The sequence below is a fragment of the Oncorhynchus kisutch genome, linkage group LG8 (genome assembly GCF_002021735.2).
Source record: "Oncorhynchus kisutch isolate 150728-3 linkage group LG8, Okis_V2, whole genome shotgun sequence".
NCBI classification, from domain to species: domain Eukaryota; kingdom Metazoa; phylum Chordata; class Actinopteri; order Salmoniformes; family Salmonidae; genus Oncorhynchus; species Oncorhynchus kisutch.
Genome location: NC_034181.2, coordinates 31,838,192 through 31,853,702, shown reverse-complemented (window position 1 = coordinate 31,853,702; position 15,511 = coordinate 31,838,192). Strand labels below are relative to the sequence as shown.

The window sequence follows — 15,511 nt, the reverse complement described above, 5'->3', positions numbered from 1 at the left end:
CATAATTTCCAATTGACTTGAAATATATTGTCATCAGCGTCAATTAGTTGACTTTCATATTTTCCCATTGACTGCAAATGTATTGACATAAGCATCAACCCTGTGACACTTTTCTTTTCCCATTGAATGCAATGTATTGACATAAGCGTCAATTTGTTGTTCAGATAAATAAAAAAGCAGGTTGAAAAATAAGCCAACCAACTCTCCTTGCTAATGCAGCAAACTTTGCACTTCTAAAAATGAGGTCCACAGTCAGAAAAGGGAGGAAATTGGAAACGATCAAGTCTCAGAAGGACAAAGACTGTTATTCTTGCCGAGAACAAAGACAAGCCAGGATGTTGGCAGCCTTGGAGAGAGTCTTTCAGTCGAATTTAAGACTGAGAGAATCAGATTCTTCTGTCTTGATGATAGATGTTATGCACTGTCAATGAATATGTCCCTGGGATGGGAATAACTCAGAGAGTAAAGAATAATTGTGAAATAAATGCTTCTGGTTCTATGTAGGCTACTGTGAGCATGCCAATGGTATGAGCTCAATCATTGTATTTGATTGCTTCATAAAGTCAATAAATAATTTGCAATACACTGTGCTTTTCAGTCTTTGAGTTTGAATTGGATTTGGAAAGGTGTGTCATGTACAGACCTCTTCACTATGCAGGCAGAAATCTCACAATTTACAAAAGCAAACAATACTGTTTCAATGTGTGATGATTACTCTAAGTATATATAGATTTTTATTTGATTTCATCTTTATTTAACTAGGCAAGTCAGTTAAGAACAAATTCTGATTTACAATGACAGCCTAGGAACAGTGGGTTAACTGCCTTGTTAAGGGGCAGAACGACAGATTTTTACCTTGTCAGCTCAGGGATTCAATCTAGCAGCCTTGCGGTTACTGACCCAACGCTCTAACCACTAGGCTACCTGCCGCCCCGGTGTTATGGTGTTACATCAGCTAATAATGACTTTACTTTGTTACAATCATCAATTCGTCAGATATGTGGTGCTTTGATGCAGAAAATGAAAAACAACAAAGTTCTCATTCAGCACCGTATTACAGGTGGTCTACATTATCCCAGAAAACCACACTCCCAGACAAATGATAAGCAGTATAATTTCATGGTATGAAAATAGAAACAACATCCCAGTAAACAAATGAAAAAGCAATTTTAATGTTCACAGTCATCTATTCTTCAATGAGCATAAAAAACAATTGATCGGAAAATCAATTGAAATATCATTTTATCCTATGATGACAGTTAAAGCTGATATTTTACATGGTTTAATTCATGGAAATCTGGATAACACCTTGTACAAACAGCAAGCCAATATTGCAAGTAGCCCGACTTCACATAATGTCAAACACACTCTCATAGCCAGTCTCTACACCCAGATCAGGTCATGTTCAAGTTCATCTGACCTTCAGATAAGGCTGCTCCTCTTCGTAGGGAAATGACTGTGTCCATGAAAAAGCAGAGACACTTTGTTTGACACCTATTCATACTACTGAACAAGTTCATTGGGAATTGTTATTTACATATGTGTCCTTGAAGTGGTGTATGAGTATGAACCACATCCAAAAGAGGCTGCTTGAAGAATACTGTAACAGTCACAGTAGACATGGGAGAAGAGGGGATACATCAAAGATGGTTACTGTAACAGTCACAGTAGACATGGGGGAAGAGGGGATACATCAAAGATGGTTACTGTAACAGTCACAGTAGACATGGGGGAAGAGGGGATACATAAAGATGGTTACTGTAACAGTCACAGTAGACATGGGGGAAGAGGGGATACATCAAAGATGGTTACTGTAACAGTCACAGTAGACATGGGGGAAGAGGCAATACATCAAAGATGGTTACTGTAACAGTCACAGTAGACATGGGAGAAGACGGGATACATCAAAGATGGTTACTGTAACAGTCACAGTAGACATGGGGGAAGAGGCAATACATCAAAGATGGTTACTGTAACAGTCACAGTAGACATGGGGGAAGAGGGGATACATCAAAGATGGTTACTGTAACAGTCACAGTAGACATGGGGGAAGAGGGGATACATCAAAGATGGTTACTGTAACAGTCACAGTAGACATGGGAGAAGTAGACATCAAAGATGGTTGATCTACTGTGCCACAGCTATGGAAAGTCTGACTCAAGCTGTTAAACAGTACTGAGTCTCAGTCAAAACCATCCTGTACAAAGTTCTCCATCTCCACTCTGCACTTGTACCCATAGGAGAACCCTTTGTGGTTCCATGTAGAACCCTCTGTGGAAAGGGTTCTTCAAATGGTTCTCCTATGGGGCCAGCCAAAGAACCCTTTTAGGTTCTAGATAGCACTTTGTTTTCAAAGAGTGTGAGTGAGTTCGCCGCTGATCTCTTGGTGAATGCCATGATCTGAGGTCACATTAAAAGGTTTCCATTTCAGTAAGTACACATGATATGTTTATACTGCATTATTGACTGTATGTTTGTTTTTACTCCATGTGTAACTCTGTGTCGTTTTGTCGAACTGTTTTGCTTTATCTTGGCCAGGTCGCAATTGTAAATGAGAACTTGTTCTCAACTTGCCTACCTGGTTAAATAAAGGTAAAATAAATAAATAAAAGACAGAGAGGATCTTACAATCAGAATGAGGATTGGCATGTTTTAAAAACATTAAAATAAAATAAATGGTCATTAATCATGAAAATGTGATGGATGATCATGATGAATATAAACAATATCAACACAATACTGTACAAACAATGCATTTCTGAAAAGAATATGTCAGCTGTAGCCTACACTTGACATGAAAACAATGTTACTTTTACTCATCAATGTTCTACTTCTCATCTTGTACTAAAAAAAATTGCGTTGTATTATAATGAACATAAAAATCACTAACATAATAAAAATCTCCATTAAAATACATACTTCTGGCAAAGAAATGTCAGCTGTACACTTGACATGAAAACGGTGTGCCCATTACTTACCAAGTTTTCTCTTCTCCTTGTGAATAATTTAATTTGAGTGGCTCACTTATTGAGATGAAATCTCTACGGGGACTTGAAAACGCATAAGATCTCTGACTGGCAGTGTTATTTGAAAAAGCAGCACAAAACCTTTCAGCTCTGTTAGTTTTTAATTTGTTCTGCTATTCCATTGCTCACCCTACTGTTTCCCCAGTTATATTTATTGCATTTTTCTATTTAATTACTTACTTAACACAGGGAAGGTTCCAAAACTGTGAGCAACTGAGTCAATAAGTTCAATGAGAGTAATGAATCATATAATTATTTCCATTTCTCCTCATGATGCTGGACACCATTTCAGTAGCAGAAGGAATGTGATAGTGTATTGGACTATTTTCAGTAATTGTGGATATCAAAGGGTAAAATATGCTCTGCTATCTTGTAACAGTGCTCTCTAATTTCCATTAATTAATATTTACATTTTTATTAGTGAAGGTATAAATTAATTATCTCTATGAATAACAGGTTCTTCAGTCAGAATGTTATCCCTCAGTACAGATTTGCAGCTGTTCTCCCTCACGATCTGCAGCAGTATACAGTACTGTAGCAACACCATGCTCAGTAGCCCAGATGGAGAGGGGAGTGCTTGTCTGGTCTCCCCGTCTGCACAGGTCACCGTTGGGTGGACTAGGGATTTGTGCGCGTTAGTGAGGCGGTGGGCGCAGAGGAGAGACCAGCAGTATGACCTGTCCTGTAACCCGGTGGCCTCAGACAGCCCTGTGGCTGGGAGGGGGGCTCAAAGCCCATGTTGAGGTGCAGCGCCCCACGGGCCTGGCACTAGTCCACTATGGGCTGTTCATACCTGTACAACGTCAGGGCACTCAACTGCTGTGGTACCTGAGAGAACAAAGGAAAAGGATAGGGGGATGGAAAGAGAGAGTAAGATAGAGAGGTATAACAAAAACCTTTTATGTTTTTTTATGTTCAACTTTTTATGTTAGGGTGCAAAGTGAAATAGGCTAATGTACAGATAAATTGCATGCAAAAATCTCATAATGAGAACAGTCCCAAAATGTTAGGCCTGTTTACAGTAGTATAAGGTCCCAATTCAAACAGTCACAGATAAAGAGAAAACCACACTGCAGATTCACTGAAACAATGTTTACGGTGTATTTGAGGGACAGGTGTGGTTTTATGTCAACATCCAATGAGACTGTCTGTGAGAGGAACAGTGTGCAGGTTGTGTCAGTTTTAATGTAGTTAACACCGCCACAGTGTTTCCTTTATCTGTTAGTCATTGACAATTGAAATTAATATCAGATTTTCTGGTAAACTTAAAAAAATCAGATTATTGCATGCAATAATTGTGCTCTACTGCACAAAACACATGAATATCACTGAGCTCATTTGTGCAAGGTCATAACTGATTTATCTCAGTCTAAACACTAAAATGACAAATGTACTGTATGTACCACAGTGAAAAATACACTAACAGAAGCATGCAGGACCATCAATAGTAGTAGGGCACCCACTCAGCTAAACTGATCTGCAGTATACAGTGTGCAAGAATAAAAGCCCTGCATACATACTTGCTTTTACTCTTTTAAATGGAGTCTTGACTCCATTAAGCAGGGGGCTCTTGTTAAATTGCAAGCACTTTGCTGATTCAAAGGACTCTCTCACTTTTATGTACTACAGTTCTGTGAATTATGTTTAATTAAATCCGATCAAATGGTATAAATGTGGCATTAAATATTGAAACTAATATCACAATATTTAATTGATTCTGTTAGTAGTACACACACACATATACACACACACATATACACACACACACACACAACATAACAGAAACAAAACTAAATGTGCTAATCATTTGAAGAGACTTTTGTAGCCTACACTGCTTTATATTTGAGATTTTTTTACTTCTGAGCTGGTCAACCTCGCAATGGCCCCAAAAACTGAATGAATTACATTTGTATAGCATTGATTATCACTTCCCCAGCTGATTGCAATACGATTTCCTCTCTAAATTGATGCACTATGGTGAGTGCTTGAGATCTCTGTTCCCAGAATTAGTTTATGTGGATTAAGCAATACCTTCTTCAACTAGAAGTAAAATACCAAATATATGAACATACACTTTACAATGTTGTTGTGGAGACATTATTGCTCATTTGATAACCGCCTGAATTAGTTTTCAAGCTTTTTCAGTCTTCAAGCTCCTGAACCTAGTTTGATCTTTGGGGAACTTAATATTCACAACCATGCCCAGAATGTTAATATATTCAGTAGCTGTATCTATGAAGTATTCACAACAAATTGTCAGCAGAATGACTCGTTTTAGGAAAAAGTTTCCTAATTAGTGTAATGGGAAGAGCAAAATGTCTGTGTGAAAGCCTTCAAATTAGCTTATGGCCCTATAGTGTTGAGCAAATTGCCCCCTTTCTCTGTTAACAGCACAAGACAGGAAGGGGGCCATAGCTTAAAACAGCTCTTTTAAAACAAGCCTGGTCTCCGGTAATTTTCAAATTGTGTAAATCCCAGTAGGTGAAGTTGCCACGATTCTATTCTGGCAGGTCAGCAACTTGGATTTCCCAATAGGACTGTGAACATTTTAGTGTTAATTAGACCTACATTTCAATGCATCTGGTCAATGTTCATGTTGCTTTGTGAGCATAATAGATACTGTACTCCACACTGTAACAGTTGAGAGGCAACTATCAGGGAAGAGCACCAAAGTGTGTGTGTGGGAGGTGGGGGGGGGGGGGGGGGGGGCACAAGTCAACATACTTTGGCAACAAGGCCTTAAACTTTTTGCGATTAACCTAACTGATCAGAAATCCTAGATGTGTTCTGAGTCAAACTCTGTTTACAACCATAATGTGCTCGCACTATTCACTAATGCAGAAAAAATGACAATGACATTTAGCTAAATGGGATTTAAGTTGTACCACTTGACTCCTGTCCTCAAACACAAAAACACTGGGACCTCAACACAAAAACACTGGGACCTCAGCTCTAGGATCTATTCGAGAAACAATCAAGACAACACTGACCAGACAGACTTTTTTCTTTTACTTCGTAATGGATTGAGCGATTTGATGTAGTCTTATGAAAACATCCTCCATTGTGGTAGTCAGTTTGAAGATCTCCTTCCCTGAACCCCTTTCTGAAAATAGGATTAAATCCAGGTCTGAGTGATGAATATTTGAAAAATAAAAGGCTTTTTGGCTCGCCGGTGAGCGTGTCCGTCCAGGTTTAATCAGGTATATTGGGAAGGAGCTGGCTGTTATGGTGGGATCTTTTAAAGGCGTGACTCATAGGGCTAGCATAGCCTGGGCAGCAGCCAACACCATGCATTAAAGGTTAAACAGCGCAGACAGAGGAGTTTGCTTTAGGCCTCCTTGATGTCTTCCCTCAACAGAACATGGCTGAAGAAGTCTTCTCTGATTCACATTATAACACAGCAAAAACATAAATAGCCCTAGATAGATGAACACCCTGTAAAACACTTCTCTCTATTAATAGCTATTTATAAGCCTGAGCCTCTCCTTTACTCTATATCAATTTAAGACATTTAAATTCAAATCATTTTTTATTTTATTTGAGTGGGGTACCCCAAATTTATCTCCTTACACTGACCACTAGGCTACTCTGGTCCCCTAGTACACTGACTAGTACATTCGTCAAGATATGTCCTATATGACCATAACAAACCATATCAAATAACTAAATCCAAACACTGCAAGTCACATACTGTAGGTAGGATATCGCAAGATTTGTTCACCAACATTCAAACATCTTGCAGAAAAGCTGAAAGAGGAAATGTATTTTTTTTGAAGATTAGGAGTTAATCATCATTATATAATATAAAATCCTAGTTCTGTAGCTTCATCAATGGACTTATACAAAAACCTGAAGAAGGCCCCTTCTCTGTCACTCTCTCCCTTAGTCCCTTTTTGGAAAGACGGACAAACGTAAGTAAGAAGACGAGTGCTGAGGATACCAAAGAGAACAGGCTATAAACACTTAGGTCAATGTGCACCGCAATTAAATCAATTTTCCAAGCTATTAGGTTTGGATTGCTTATCAAAGCATTCACTCAAGTTTTTCCCCCTTTGCACTGCTCTGAATTGGGGTCAGGCTGAAAAAGAATGATTTCCCATTAGGATACAGACAGCTGCAGTGTGCCAGCATGGCCCAGCGTCAATCTCAGACTGCCGTGGGTAGCATGAGCCCACGTTGGCATATTAACAACATCCTCAGGCTGGGCCTTCTCCACGTCAGCTGGATAATTCACTCAGTGGTCTATGTGATCCAAACATAGAGCATAGACAGGCTGCTATCATCATCTCTGGTCATTACATGGGCCCTGAATGGCATGCTAATGACCCAAGGGCCTGTGCTTCCATAGATTGACTGCATAATGAAGTGAAGGTAGTCTAATTAGAAAGAAGATGATAAAGTTTGACTCAGCGTCGGACAGGGAAGACCACAGAAGTTGTAACTTCACTAACTATCACAGGATATCATGTTTCAGCTAACAATTCAGATAATAGTTTGATAATAATCATTTAGGGCTGAATCCTATGAACAGAAACAAAACCATTTGCACAAATGGTATGCATGCATTGACATCAATGCATGATTTATGTTCAAGTCTAAGACACACACAAGTAAGTAAGCATTTAGCCTTTAATGTTAATCAATTGAGTATTTCAAAACTACTAATAGACATTCCATTTTACATAAACATGCATAACTAAATACTGTAGTTGCTTTTGTCTGACATCTACCCAGTTAGATGAAAAAAAATTGAAGAAAAGCCTAATCAGTACAGCAACTTCTCCATCGTAATACTGCAAGCTCTAAAGATTCAAGAAAAATCATCTTTTTTAAAAAAAATGTGAAATTCACTATGTAATTACATTTTTATTTGAGAAGTGTTTTACGTACATAATCCTTCAGATGTAGGGATTTATCTTCCCCTAACGCTGCTCATCCTATTTTCAGCTCATCAATGTTGTCAACGCATGCTCAGATGATCTGGAGCTGACCATCGATGCTACTCTGGTTCATTATGGGTACTTTCTGATGTCTGAAGCCAGACAAGTCACTGAGCATACGTATGCACAAACACCCTCACAAAGACACACTCTCAATAAATCTGGTGTCTTTGTTTCAAATAGTAATGAAAATAGTCTCAATCTTCAAAACACTGATAAATATTTCATTAAGCAGGTCATGGCAGCTATCATTGTTATAGTTAAAAGGGTCCCAGTGAAATAATTCAAAAGGGTGTTCTGTGCGAATGAACTCTCTCTAATGCTGTTCACCGTATTTCCAGCTGACCAACGATGCTTATAGGACAGATGACTTTGCTTCATTGTGTGTGCTTTTCTGATGTCTGTCATCAATATGCATTGCATTCTGAAAGTATTCAGACCTCTTGACTTTTTCCACATTTTGTTTAATTACAGCCATGTTCTAAAATGTATGATTTTTTTTCTCCCCCTCATCAATTTACACACAATACCCCATAATGGCAACGTGAAAACAGGTTTTTAGAAACGTTTGCTCATTTATAAAAAAATGTAAAACAGAAATACCTTATTTACATAAGTATTCAGACCCTTTGCTGTGAAACTCGAAATTTAGGTGCATCCTGTTTCCATTGATCATCCTTGAGATGTTTCTACAACTTCATTGGAGTCCACCTGTGGTAAATTCATTTGATTGGACATGATTTGGAAAGGCACACACCTATCTATAATGTCCCACAGTTGACAGTGCACGTCAGAGCAAAAAACAAGCCATGAGGTCGAAGGAATTGTCTGTAGAGCTCTGAGACAGCATTGAAAGTCCCCAAGAACACAGTGGCCCCCATCATTCTTAAATTGAAGAAGTTTGGAACCATCAAGACTCTTCCTTGTGCTGGTAGCCCGGCCAAACTGAGAAATTGGGGGAGAAGGGCCTTGGTCAGGGAGGTGACCAAGAACCCAATGGTCACTCTGACAGAGCTCCAGAGTTCCTCTGTGAAGATGGGAGAACCTTCCAGAAGGACAACCATCTCTGCAGCACTCCACCAATCAGGCCTTTATGGTAGAGTGTCCAGACGGAAACCAATCCTCAGTAAAAGGCACATGACAGCCCACTTGGAGTTTGACAAAAGGTACCTAAAGACTCTCAGACCATGAGAAACCAGATTCTCTGGTCTGATGAAAACAAGATTGAACTCTTTGGCCTGAATGCCAATAGTCACATCTGGAGGAAACCTGGCACTAGCCCTACGGTGAAGCATGGTGGTGGCAGCATCATGCTGTGGGGATGTTTTTCAGCAGCAGGGACTGGGAGACTAGTCAGGATCAAGGGAAAGATGAACGGAGAGATCCTTGATAAAAACCTGCTCCAGAGCGCTCAGGACCTCAGACTGGGGCAAAAGTTCACCTTCCAACAGGACAACCACCCTAAGAACACAGCCAAGACAATGCCGGAGTGGCTTCGGGACAAGTCTCTCAATGTCCATGAGTGGCCCAAAACTTCCAAATACATGTGTGCTAAGCTTGTAGCGTCATACCCAAGAAGTCTCGAGACCGTACATGTAATCGCTACCAAATGTGCTACAACATAGTACTGAGAAAGGGGTCTGAATACTTATGTAAATGTAATATTTCAGAACAAACATGACGCACCATGTGGACAATGATAACAGCAAAACATATACTCAGTACTGGAAAGTGAATGCCCATAGAAGGGTTCATACACATTTACCAGCCATTTGCAATTCCAACAAGCTATGACAAAATTAATTATATTTCCCCTCTAATTATTTTTCATGTCCAAACATAGGGCAGAAAGCCCTGCATGCTGTGCTTGCCCTACCCTCTCACTGTCTGAAATTGAGCACTAACAGAGTGTGAGAAATCACAGTGTGCCATTCAGAAATTATGCAAGAACATGCTGTTAATCTATTCTCGGCTTATTTCTGTAACAGCGTGAGCCAAACATTCCTGAGTTAAGTGTTAATATGATATTACAAAATGTTGAACGACATAAGTAAAAGCCTTTGACATGAATATTAATGTTATCAATATTATTAATATCCTGAATAGCGTGTGAAATTTCAGTTCATCATACCAAAATAACATACAATAAAATGATACAAATCATGTAAAGACAGATAATCTGTTTTACATGATTTGATACAGACCTCATTTCAAATATTATTTCAGGTATTTCAATTACTTTTCAATATATTTCAAAACAAGTATTCAGATAACCTTTATTTTAAAAAAAAACAAGTAGTTGAATATTGGAATGTACTTGGAAATCAACTTAGATTTGAAAATACACAAATACACTGACTCAAATACACTCCCATCCATTTAACCCAGGTATCTGAAAATAGTATTTGAAATAAGTATTTGAAAGAAAATAAATACTTTCAAATATAATTTGGTCGACTATTTGGTTTTTACAAATAACCATTCAAATGCTCAACTAAAGGTACTTGTTTTGGGCTGTGCATTTAAAAAGATATTTAACAAATCCAGAGAAACTAATGTTACAATAGTACAGTACATGGTTAGGGAATAGCTTTGTTTTCCATTCTCCAGAAATTATACTCCTTCTCCTTCTCTCACTAAGAAAGAGAGTAGGTTTCAATACTTTCGGAGGAAACAAGGGGTGAAGGTCTGTAGTGTATGCATGGAGAAAAACCAGCTGAATGCACATTAGTGTGCCAGGAACAGACCATTTCATTTCCTAATGTATTTCTATGGTTTATCAGGCTGGCTGTCTCTAGATGGGATATCAAGCTAATGTTGCAAATCAGAGATACTTTAGTAAGTGCAAAATGATAAGTAAATAACCAGTAGAAACATTAACTTCTAAGGAATAATATTAATGCAATCCCCTCTGTTCTGGCTGAAAGAGCACTGGTTGTGGTTGACTATGATCTCTACTTGTTCAAATAAATGAGGGAATATCTCTCCTATGATAGAAGCTTCTCTAATACGGTATACAGATATAACCTGGATCTTCTGCTCGTCAGATGCACTGTCAACAATCACCCTTTGGATAAACCTTAGAAAGGCTCTATGGTTGGTCAGTAGGCAAGGTCATGAACTTGTCAGTGTCTAAACACATGGGTCAGAATATCTTGGGGAAATCCACATGAACATCACTGTCCTCTGAGACAAGAAAGGCTGTTGATTGAAAAGAGAGAAAGGTGAAAAGATAAGATTAACTACAAGCCATTGAGAGCTAGAAATGATTTTGAAAACAGTGGTGCCCACACATGCCTTCTTTAGAAAATAAGCCATTTCAGCTGCAGAGGATAAGCAATGACTCTCTGGGTGAGTCACCATCACTAAACATATAGCTACACTACCAGTGCTCTCACAGTGTGACAGGCTCAGGCTCATCACATATTATTTACAGAGCAAAGGGGTAAGAAAGCTAAACTCCAATGCTCTGATTAATCTAGCATAAGGCATGCACACACAAAAAAATGGAATGAACAGTTTAAAGAGATTCTCCGGTACTCTTGTATACTTTTTAGCCAGTAGATCTGAAAGTAGCACTCACGAGCCAAAAGTGGTCCCCAACAATTGCATACTACGTCACATATGTGCAGACATATGGGCAACAACAGGGTAATAAAATTAGAATCCTACATCTGCAAAGTATTTATAATCACTGCAAACTTGTTTAACAGATCAAATAAAACTGGCTTTTTCAAGAGGGCACAAACACATTGCTTTTTAAATTTCGGTGGATTCAATCCTGCTCAAGGTACAATGACTCTTGTCAATAACTCTCTTTTTTTCCACCTGCCCTGCAGTAGAGATACATTTAGAAGAACGGCTGGTTTGGGCCATTTCCATGGATCAGTTTGGGCCATTTCCATGGATCAGTTTGGGCCATTTCCATGGATCAGTGGATATTCTGTCATCTAAAATGAATCTCCCAAAGCAGTTACAGTGCCTTCAGAAAGTATCCATACCCTTTGATTTATTCCACATTTTGTTGTGTTAAAGCCTGAATTTAAAATGGATTCAAATAGATTTTTATACATACAATACCCCATAATGACAAAGTGTAAACATGTTTTTAGAAATCATAGCAAATGTGTTCCAAATTAAATGCAGAAATATTGAATTTACATAAGTATTCACACCCCTGGGTAAATACATGTTAGAATTACCTTTGACGGTGATTACAGCTGTGAGTCTTTCTGAGTAAGTCTCTAAGAGTTTTGCACACTATTTGTTTGTCAAATTCTTCAGGCTCTGTTTAGTTGGTTGTTGATCATTGCTAGACAGACATTTTCAAGTCTTGACATAGATTTTCAAGCCAATTTAAGTCAAGACTGTAACTAGGCAACTCAGGAACATTCAATGTAATATTGGTAAGAAACTCCAGTCTATATTTGGCCTTGTGTTTTAGGTTATTTTCCTGCTGAAAGGTGAATTTGTCTCCCAGAGTCTGTTGGAAAGCAGACTGAACCAGGTGTTCCTTTAGGATTTTGCCTGTGCTTAGCTCTATTCCATTTATTTTTATCCCAAAACATTCCCTAGCCCTTGCCGATGAGAACTATACCCATAACATAAGGCCACCACCATACTTGAAAATATGAAGTGTGGTACTCAGTGATGTGTTGTGTTGGATAAGCCCCAAAAACTTTGTATTCAAGACATAAAGTTCATTTCTTTGCCACAGTTTTTGCAGTTTTACTTTAGTGCCTTATTGCAAACAGAACGCATGTTTTGGTATATTTATATTCAATCCTTTTCACAATTAGGTCAGTATTGTGTAGTAACTACAAATGTTGTTGATCCAGCCACAGTTTTCTCCTATCACATCCATTAAAACTCTGTAACTGTTTTAAAGTCACCATTGGCCTCAAGGTGAAATCCCTGAGCGGTTTCCTTCCTCTCTGGCAACTTAGTTAGGAAGGATGCCTGCATCTTTGTAGTGACTGGGTGCATTGATACACCATCCAAACTGTAATTAATAACTTCACCATGATCAAAGGGATACACATTGTCTGCTTTATTTTATTTTTACTGACCTACCAATCGGTGCCCTTCTTTACTAAGCATTGGAAAACCTCTCTGATCTTTGTTGTTGAATCTGTGTTTGAAATTCACTCCTCGAATGAGGGACATTACAGATAATTGTATGTGTGGGACACAGAGATAAGGTAGTCATTCAAAGATCATGTTAAACACTATTATTGTCCATGCAACTTATATGACTTGTTAAGCACATTTTTACTCCTGAACTTATTTAGGCTTGCTTTTACAAAGGGGTTGAATACTTATTGACTCAAAACATTTCAGCTTTTCATTTTGTAATTAATTTGCAAAAACATAATTCCACTTTGACATTATGGGGTATTATGTGTAGGCCAGGGACACACAACAAAATGTAACACAACAAAATGTGGAAAAAGTTCAGGGGTGTTAATACTTTTTGAAGGCACGGTATAAGAACAAATGGACAAATCTCTGATGCATTGAAGTTATCAACAAGGACAAGACAGGGATGCCCTCTGTCCAGTTATTTCTTTTCTCTAACGACGGAACCTGTAGCATAAATAATTAGAACTCATGGCTCAATTCGGGGAATAGAAATTGGTGGAGAACAACATGTGATATCATTGTATGCACATTACAAGTGGCTATGCTAAACATAAAAGTGATCCTTTGAAACAAGTCCTATGCACTAAATGTAGAGTTGTTTGGCAACTTAAGTTGTGAATGATGCAAACCTTATGTCATGACTTCCGCCGAAGTCGGTCCCTCTCCTTGTTTCGGCGGTGTTCGGCGGTCGACGTCACCGGCCTTCTAGCCACCGCCGATCCACTTTTCATTTTCCATTTGTTTTGTCTTAGTCTTACACACCTGGTTTCACTCACCTAATTACCTGTTTATTATTTAACCCTCTGTTCCCCATGTTTGTTTGTGAGTGATTGTTCTTTGTAGATCAGTCCGTTATTTGCCTTGTATTTTTAGTAAAGTACGTTGATTACTAATTTCTACTGTCCTGCGCCTGACTCTCCAGCTACACACAGGATCCCATTACAGAATCATTCACCAACCCAATGGAGTCAGCAGGAGCAGACACCCTCCCTGTGGCAGTAGAGGAGCGCGTCCAGCAGCACGCGACCATTTTGCAACGTCTGGGCACCACCATGGATCGCGTGCTGCAGACACTGGATCATTGGGAGATAGGAGGAGGATTTCCAGCGCCTCCACCAGCCCCACTACCACCGACCCCACTGTCCATCTCTCCTTCACCCGGTCCCAGCGGGATTCGATGGGACGGCTGCCGGATGCCAGGGGTTCCTACTACAGCTGGAGCTCTACCTGGCGACCGTCCACCCGGCTCCTTCGGGACGTGAGAGTGTGTCCGCCCTCGTCTCCCGCCTCTCAGGCAATGCCTTGGAGTGGGCCAATGCCGTAGGGAGTGAGGGAAACACGGCGTTGGACCATTACACAGAGTTCACCCGCCGCTCATTTCTGCTGTCCTGCGCCTGACTCTCTACACCAGCTACACACAGGATCCCATTACACCTTAGAATTTCTTAGAAATCAAAACATACAGTATATGGGCTGCATGATGCGACTAATAGGCTATTGATGATTTGAGAAAGTCGAGAAAAAAGCTTATACTCTATTCCTTGCCTCAGGTTGCACAGCTGTTCTCTTAAGTGATCATATTTTCACCCATCAGACAATTCTCAATTTAATCTTGTCTTCACCAAAATGTATAATTTGTTTAGATTTATAATGGCACATTATTAAATGTGCAGGAACAGGGGAAAGAGAAAAAGGACGTCAGTCCATATGCACTCGATTAGCAAATGGAATCGGCAAGCTTTTCTACAGGTCAGTTTTTCAATGATGGCTAGGCTAGGCTACTTCATTTTTATAGCCAAGCTGTGCTTACTTAATATGAGTGGCTGAGAAAATAAAGATAAGAATAGTTATTTCACTCCACACATCAACCACTGTTTGAGAAGTATGCTCCTGCTGCGCGACAGGTGATATTCATCCTAAACTCTGCATGTCATGGGCTCTCCAACCCTGTTCCTTCAGCTACCCAGTGCTTTATTTGGGAAACCAAACAAACAAAACATGCGTTTTCATACCCTAATCTGTTTCATCTGTCTTGTGCTTGTCTCCACCCCCACCAGGTGTCTCCCATTTTCCCACATTATCCCCTGTGTATTTACAGTGGGGAGAACAAGTATTTGATACACTGCCGATTTTGCAGGTTTTCCTACTTACAAAGCATGTAGAGGTCTATAATTTTGTATCATAGGTACACTTCAACTGTGAGATGGAATCTAAAACAAAAATTCAGAAAATCACATTGTATGATTTTTAAGTAATTCATTTGCATTTTGTAATTTAATTTGCAGTATTTGACACATCAGAAAAGCAGAACTTAATATTTGGTACAGAAACCTGTGTTTGCAATTACAGAGATCATACGTTTCCTGTAGTTCTTGACCAGGTTTGCACACACTGCAGCAGGGA

The 15,511-nt window shown here is 39.2% G+C and overlaps 1 protein-coding gene across 1 annotated transcript in view; it reads right to left on the bottom strand.

Annotated features, from left to right (window-relative positions):
- Positions 1 to 945: 945 nt before the first annotated feature.
- LOC109895110 (leucine-rich repeat transmembrane neuronal protein 4) overlaps positions 946 to 15,511 on the bottom strand; it is a 32,744-nt gene continuing 18,178 nt past the window's right edge. The window contains exon 3 of the mRNA XM_020488757.2: positions 946 to 3,854. The gene's annotated coding sequence lies outside the window, so the exon portion shown is untranslated. The remainder of the gene's footprint in view (positions 3,855 to 15,511) is intronic.